The sequence below is a fragment of the Pezoporus flaviventris genome, unplaced genomic scaffold (assembly GCF_033815535.1).
Source record: "Pezoporus flaviventris isolate CSIRO_AGI_PZ_B2104156 unplaced genomic scaffold, CSIRO_AGI_Pfla_v1 ptg000063l, whole genome shotgun sequence".
Classification (NCBI taxonomy): Eukaryota; Metazoa; Chordata; class Aves; order Psittaciformes; family Psittacidae; genus Pezoporus; species Pezoporus flaviventris.
The window spans coordinates 4,818,601-4,826,938 of NW_026892611.1; the positions used below are offsets into that span (position 1 = coordinate 4,818,601).

General features: G+C 45.4%; 1 pseudogene; it reads left to right on the forward strand.

The window, feature by feature from the left end:
- LOC133278203 (S-adenosyl-L-methionine-dependent tRNA 4-demethylwyosine synthase TYW1-like) overlaps positions 1-7,388 on the forward strand; it is a 31,431-nt pseudogene extending 24,043 nt beyond the window's left edge.
- Positions 7,389-8,338: the final 950 nt, after the last annotated feature.

Genomic DNA, 8,338 nt, shown 5'->3' on the forward strand with positions numbered 1-8,338 from the left:
TTACCCCTATGTAAAACCCAAATAAAGGAAGAATCAGTCATAGGCTTACTAAATATGCATCAATTTTTATTTATTGCCTTAGTCTGTTTTAATGCCCTAATGTCACTGTCACAGTTGTACAAAGTTGATTGTTATATTTAAGATCTAGAATCTAGAATGGTTTGGGTTGGAAGGGACCTTAAAGCTCATTCAGTTCCAAGCCCCTGCAACAGGTTGGATTCTATGTCTGTGATTTTGTGATCCTCTCTGCACTGTCAGTAGCTATAAGTTTGGGTGTATGGGAGTGTGCACGTCCAGTGCTTGGCCTCACAGACCTGGTTTTGCATTTCAGAGCTGCTTCTGCAGCCGTGAGGGAGGTCTGACTGCTACGGCCAGAGCTGCAAGCAGAACAAGATCCTCAGGGAAGTGGTCTGTTTCCTGACATGACACTTCATCTTGCAGCGCTCAGTAGCACTGTGGCTTCCTGCCCGAGCAGAGCCTTGCTGTTTCCTCCATCTGTTTTAATTTAAGGAGAGACGGGAAGAAAAGCCAGCCTGGTTTGTCCTTTGTTCAAGGGCTGTTCATAGCACAGTGCTGTCATAGACAGGATTTGGGCAGAGCAGAGATGAGCATTGTGGCACTGCACAGCCTTTGTGAAAGGAGTTTGCAGACACTTGAGAGCCCTTGTCCCTGATGATTTTTCTGCAGCTTCAGCAGAGCACTTTTACACCAAGCTTGTGTTTGGGGTTGGCTCGGTGGTTGCTGGAGCTAAGGATGATGTTCTGGGACTGCAGCTCCTGCTCTTGGCATCTGAGGCTTTGCTATGGAATAAAAATGACCAAGTAAATGTGTGGAAGGAAGGACCAAAGGGAGATATCTGTCCTAGTCTGCTCAGTCTTGTCATGTTAAACAGTAAAGATTACTCAAGTGCTTAAAGTAATGAGGGGAATGAGCTCTGCTGTAATGAGTTTTTAATTGCATGCAGCAAAAGGCGATTGCCCCCACCTGTCAAAGCTATTCAGAGTTCTGCTGCTGTTCCAGCCTGCATTTACATGAAGAGAAGGTGAAGTTAAACAAAAACCTCCTGTCCTGGTTCCTGCCAGGACAACGTCTGATTTCCATGCCTGGAAAAAACCCCACACTGACCACTTAATATCCTCTCAATTGTGAGCCATGGGTTGGAGGACAGGACACAAGGTGCAGTGGCAGGGCTGACCAGCTTGACATCAGTGAGTCAGAGCAATTCCAAGCACAAACACAGGCTGGGGGAGACTGGAGGGAGCAGCCCTGAAGAGAAGGACTTGGGGTGACAAGAAGCTCCCCATGACCCGGTTTCAGTGTGCGCTTGAGCCCAGACCCCCCCCCCCCCCCCCCCCATGTGCTGGGCTGCACCCCCAGAGCGTGAGCAGCAGCTCATGAAGGGGATTCCCCCCCTCTGCTGTGTTCTGGGGAGACCCCCCTGCAGTCCTGATCCTGCTCTGGGGCAACAGCACAAGAGGGATATGGAACTATTGGAGCAAGTCCGGAGGAGGCCACAGAGATGCTGCGAGGGCTGGAGCAGCTCTGCTCTGGAGCCAGGCTGAGAGAGCTGGGCTGGGGCAGCCTGGAGAAGAGAAGACTCCTGAAGGGGAGACCTGAGAGCAGCTCCAGTGCCTAAAGGGGCTCCAGGAAAGCTGGAGAGGGGCTTCAGACAAGGGCCTGTAGGGACAGGACAAGGGGAATGGCTTTAACCTGCCAGAGGGGAGATTGAGATGAGCTCTTAGGCAGAAGGTCTTCCCTGTGAGGGTGCTGAGGCGCTGGCACAGGGTGCCCAGAGAAGCTGTGGGCAGTGTTCAAGGCCAGGTTGAACACAGGGATTTGGAGCAAGCTGCTCTAGTGGAAGGTGTCCCTGCCTGTGGTAGGGGTTGGAACTGGATGAGCTTTAAGGTCCCTTCAACCCAAACCAGTTTGGGATTCTATGATTGCACTGTGAGTAAAGAGTAAGGTTCAGTAGCAAGTTTCATTGCAAACGCAGATAGATGATTAAATTTTGAATTTTCAAGAGCCACAGATTTTCACTGAAAAGTCAGTATTTAGTCTGAGCGTGTCGTTTGACACGAATACATTTCTGGAGTTGTGGAGAAATTTTTGCACTCCAGCACAGTGCTTGGGTACAGATGTAATCCTGATGAAAACCCAAGTTAAAATGGATCATTCTGATCTATTTTCTGTGTCGCAATAAAAGTCAGTATCCAAAAATAAGTGGGCAGCGCAGGGCATGGAAATTGTATTAGGCTTTTGGAGGCTTTTAGATACGACCAAGGGAAGCTGTAGAAAATAAAGAGCCTATGGAGACTGGTTGGGTGTGATGTCCCAGTCTTTCTGTGCTGTGATAACAAAGTTCTGTCCATGGCTCCAAGTGTTTGCTTGCAAGAGAAGGACTAGCACTATGGGCTGTGCATTGCACCTGGGGAAACTGAGGCAAGGTAGGAAAGGGCTGAGGCAAAGCAGGTTGCTGGTACAAAATCCACCTCCTGCCTCCCAGTCTCAGTCTTTCTACTCCTTCCACCTCCCTCAGTGTGACTGCTATTTACCAGGTCATAGGAGGAAGGGGGTGAGTGGTTTCACAGTGTCAGTTTCTCTCTCAACATCTATATGGCCCACTTTGAAGAGCTGGAATGAAAGGCTACATCCAGTGTTTCAGAGTGGAGCTTTTACAGAAGGAGTTTCTTTGACTTCTAGGAGGTCACTGAGGGTTTATAGTCATTCACGTGGTGCGTCTGGAGAGCTGGTGTTAAATATTGGGGTTGGGCTGCATCACTAACCATTTCCATTCTTGCTTCTCAGATTTAACTGACACAAATAAACCCATGTCCTTCGTTAAATCAACTTGAAAGTGATTATTAAAAGCAACCAAGAAGCCTGAATCCAGTCCAGTGAGGAGCAGGCATGCATGAGAGCTTGTGTATATAATTTGGACAATGCTGATGTTTGAATCATGAACGTTTTTGTTGCAGAGAGCACAATCTATCAACATGTCATTTGAGGCTTTTTCTATTTGTCTTGGGCCAGGGCTGCCCTGGTTTTTAAACAGAGGCTCTGTCACTCAGCAGCTTGGCCGATGTTTTGTTCTTCTGTTATTTCACATGAGCCTCAATTAAACAAATGTCTAATTTATGGGCTAGGAATTAAGGAAATTCTCTTGTTTGTTAATGAAATCGGGAAGCCTGGAGTTACAGTGTTGAGAAACAAAGCACTGTCATATTTAGCTCCCCAGTAATCGTTCCTTCACCATGGATTAAGATGATTGCTGGCTGTCAAGATCTCCAGCAAGGAGCCAGATCGTGGTGGAATTAATGTGCTCTTCTCTGCAGTGATAATCATCTTGGCACAAGGCGTTGCTTGACTACAGTTGTGCACAGTCGGCTGTGACACAGCACCATGGGAATCCAGAGCCCACCCAGTGCAGCTGCTCTGGATTCACACTGGTGTAACCCAGAGTAGCCTAGCTGCTTTACAGAAGGCTTCTACATTTCAGGGCCAAAAACTCCATGGCATGATGAGGCTGCTAAAAGCACCCTTATTAAGGACTAACGAAGAGAGTATCCTTGGTGTTGCTGCTTCAGGGAAGTTGGGGGAAGAGCTTAGGATGTACCGTGGAATGGTTTCCTTTTTTAATACTTGATATCTTAATAACTGTCCTGGTGCGTTACTGACAAATACAACGTGACCGCCCTAATCAACTGCTCCTGTTTTAAGTGGTATCAGCAGTGTTAATTTACTCAAGTTTTCAGAAGTTGGGGCAGTTGAAAGCTGATGTGCTTTCATTTGGTGGGCTGCTAAGCTGGTTTTCATTGATTTGTGCTCGTGAATTAATCAGCCATCTGAGCATTCAGTTATTCCATTTGCCTCTGCGCTTTGCTTGTAAATGATATCTTTGAAGTTTACCAAAAGAATGAGTCACGTTGTAGCTTCCTAAGAATTTTCCCCCTCTGTAGTCATCCATTTTTCATGCTGCTGAAATCATAATCTATATAATGAACGCAGGGAAAACACTGCTGTATGGAGCCATGTCTCTGCAGCTGAACTTTGGAGGTACATATTCTATTCTTTGCTTGGCTGGCTGCTCTAATAAAAGAGTGTTTAAAATCTCTTTCAGACTTTTAGAGCCAGGCTAAAACATTAACATCCATCCCTGTTTAGCACTCCCTGACTTCTCTGAGATTGTGCACAGTCAACCTGTTTCCATGCTGGATCTGAGTTACGGTGCGTGGCTCTAATACCCTTTGCTTGGACAGTTTAATAGAGGAAATGCCTCATAAATTTACTGGCAAGAAAGTAATTGCTTCCAAAACATGCACAGTTTTTAATTAGCTTGAGTCTGTTTCTTTTGTAGCCCTGTTTGTGCACTGTTGACCTTGATCTAATTTTAAGTGCTTGCAAAGGATCTGTCTCTTTATTGCTGGACATGACATGTACAACTTCAGTGCAGGTGAATTATATTTTGGGAGTGCATCATTAGCTGGGACCAGGTCCCATAAACATTGCCTGGGTGAAAATGCCTTTTAAAAGAAGTAGAAGTGTTCTACACAGAGGAAGACTGTAATCATAGATACTCACTCATATAACAAACCCTCTTGATGTTTCCTGTGGATGTTTGCGATTCCTTCAGCTCTCAGTGTTCCACAGGCTTTTTGTGGAGTGGTGGGATTATAGAAATTCCTCAGTTATTCTGGTGGCCTTTGACCAAAACAATCCAAGCTACTTTTTAATGTCATCAAGTCAATTCTACTCAGCAGTAAACAATAAGTTTCTCTACAGCACCATCCTCAGCCTGGATTTCCACCCTCCCTCTGTGTGTGCAGGAGGTGCAGGCAGAGATGGACTTTTTTCCAAGCCGTTCTTAGTATTCATTGAATTAATTTAAGCAAAAGATAGTAAGACTGAGGTGAGCTGGAGGGAGTTTTTCCAAGTGCCTTTTTGGGTGTTTGCTCGTGTACTCAGCCCTGACAAATAATCTGTATGTTTACTGACTGTTTGCACTGTCTTTACTGTGCCATGTTATTTTTGTATCTAGCTCATGGCCCTCAATAGCCAGGGGGGATTTCAAGCAGTTTGGACAAGTGCCCTCAGTCTCTATTCATTTATTCGTTTATGTGTTTTAACAAGGGTCTGGAGTGCTGAACTCCAGGCAGTTGCTGTCATCATCTTAGGTAGGTCTGGGGCAGGGAGCAGAGAGGAGCACACTCAGTATCCTCCTTAAAATGCTGCCACCCCCCAGCAGGCCCTTGGTGAGCAGCCTGCAGACCCCAGCATGAACAAAGCTGCTGATGCCAAGCCAGAGAATTAAAGACTAATCTTGGAAAATTTGCTCCAACCTGGCCTTGAGCGCTGCCAGAAATGGGGCAGCCACAACTTCTCTGGGCAACCTGTGTCAGTGCTGCAGCACTCTCATAGTGATGAAGCACCACAGTGATTTGTTGCATTGGTTGTTCATGAGACTTTCTTCCAGGCATCTCACATTTTAAAACCAAGTGGCCTTCTTGAAGGTCCTTTGGTAGCTCTAGAGCATGAGCATTTGGGTGCATTCAAAGCTACTTTTGCAGGATAAAGACTCTGACCAGTGTTTTACTGCTGAGGAAGACTGGGCACAGTTTGGTGATGTTTCACTGAGGGAGAGACCAATTTTTGATGCCACCTCCAAATTTGTACTTTTCCATAAGATACAGAGTGAAGGGGAGACAAACCAGCTTGTTCTCAGGGTTTGCTGTGGCTGATGTGTCTGCACTGCCCTGAGCCTGTGAAGGGTCAAGCTGATGATGATGGTTTCCATGTTTCTTCTCAGGGTGTGACTTACTGCGGTAAAAGCTTGGCCAGCGATCTCACCATGGCCAATGTCCCCTGGCACGAGGAGGTGGTGCACTTTGTCCAGGAGCTCACTGACCTTATCTCTATGAAGATGCCTGTGAGCATGAGTGCTCGAACTGTCTCCTCATCGATCACAAAGAGGTGAGGCTGTGCCAGGGTGTGATACCAGGCACTGTGCATCTTCTTGCAAATGCTGCACAATTACCTTGTTCTAATGCATTTATCTCTAGAGTTAGTTGGGTACTTTTCCGGGGCGGGGCGGGGGGGAAGCATAGTATATATATTTCAGAGAAAGCTAAAGATGTAGCTGGTGATAACAACTCAGTGCTACCACAGGAATGCAGGTTTGCAGGAAGGCAGATCTAGTTCAAAAGGAAAGCATCCTCTGTAACATCCACATGTCAGTGTCTTTTGTCCAAATTATTTCTCCAAAGGGAGTTCTGTTTCAAACTTGGGTTCCTTCCTAAATGTCATCAACACAACTTGAAATACAAGTGAAATGGCAAAAGAAAAACCCCAACTTAATTGTAAGGGATGCAGGATATGAAAAAATATCAAGTACAATTTTGCTCTCAGAGCTTCAGAAAAGCTCAATGAAAAGTTAATAAAAATGTGAGATAAAGAGCCAGCTTGGCAACTGGTGGAGCAGCTACTTCCTATGCTGATTGTGATGATTTGGCTCCTTGCATATTCCTCACTCGTGTTTGCTGAAGTCATGAGCGCTGTCACATCCCTCACTGATCTGCTGTCTGCAATGTAAGAAAGACTTAGAACTACTGGAGCAAGTCCAGAGGTGGCCATGAGGATGATCAGAGGGCTGCAGCAGCTCTGCTCTGGAGACAGGCTGAGAGAGCTGAACTTTTTCATCCTGGAGAACTGTGTGGAGATATCAGAGCAGCCTTCCCGTATCTGAAAGGGGGCCTATAAGGATGCTGGAAAGGGACTCTTCCCCAGGGACTGTAGTGATAGGATAAGTAGTGATGGGTTCAAACTTAAACAGGGAAAATTCACGTTAGATATAAGGAAGAAGTTCTTCCCTGTGAGGGTGCTGAGGCACTGGCACAGGGTGCCCAGAGAAGCTGTGGCTGCCCCATCCCTGGCAGTGTTCAAGGCCAGGTTGGATGGGGCTTGGAGCAACCTGCTCTTGTGGAAGGTGTCCCTGCCTGTGGCAGGGGTTGAAACTGGATGAGCACTGAGGTCCCTTCCAACCCAAACTATTCTCTGATTCTATGAACTGGGGGCTGGCTCTAGTGAGTGGTGTTCTGCAGCTTTCCATGCGAGGCAATTCCCAGTGTGCACTGGGAATAACTCCTTAAAATCATCTCTTACAAAATATCCGAAACGTTTTAAATCCACGTTTGGAAATCATTAGAAGCTCAATTGCCAGAAACTTCTGCATGGTTACAAAGCTGTTGCCATTTTCAGTTTTATGGGAACAGCTGTAAAGGAGCCAAGAAAACGGGGATACCTGGATACCTGGCCCTGTTTTTGTTTTAACTCACCTTAAAGTTGCTTTATTTGCAGCTTTAGTCTTCGTTGTTGCTACAGGCAACTGCGCCTGACAAAGCCTTGAATACAAAATACTCTTTTCCTGGTTGAAGGTGAAGGAAACACATTGTCACCAAACCTACTGATGCATCATTTAAGTAACCCCATTAGTAACAAGAATAGATTGATACCGGCCCAGGAGGAATTTAACAGCTGCTTTGCTTTCCAAAGCCATTAGGAGAGGGCGTCTTTTGGAAACAATCTATACTCAGTACTAAAATAACTAATAAAAAGAAATTTATTTCTGTTACATTTAATTTTGAATTTCAGGCTCCAGTGGAGAATAAAATTTGTCAGTGTATATTATTTGCAGAAAGTGTGTGCTTTGGGAGCAATCAAACCATAGTGAGTAATTACAAAATCAAAGGTATCTTTAAAAAGTTAAGGAGATGCAGGAAGACTGTAATAAAAATCGTTAGGAAATGTGATTTATTTCACTGTGTTCTTCGAGGTCTGAGTTTTGAGACTTTCAAACAATGCTCATATGAATAATTTCAAACCCCAGTATTGAAATGCCAGCCTGTAGGAAAGAGTCTGGAAATGCCAGGAAAATAATGCCTCTTGCTTGCACCTTCTGCTCCTCAGTGTATGAAGAATCATTGATTGTCACCTGCTTACTTGATGAATAATAGTTTAGATCTGAAGCTCTGGAGCCTCTTAAGTCCAGGGATTTATGTAGAAAAAGGGCTTTTAGGTAGAGGAAACTGCAGTTTTTGGGTCTGATGTTACTTTCTTTTCTCAGGAAATCAAGAAGCAAATTAGAGATAGGAGCTGTTGTGGTTTTAGGTACTTCAGTATCTTAAAAATGTATCATTATACTTCCAAGTCTCTTCCCACACAGCCCTCCCCTTTGTTTATGCTTCCCTGCTGACCAGAAGTAGGTTCTTGGTGTCTGAGTGCCCTATTGCACTTAGAGGTGAGGTACTTGTGAAGGCCTTCAGGACTTGGTGGGTCTTGGGGAGTG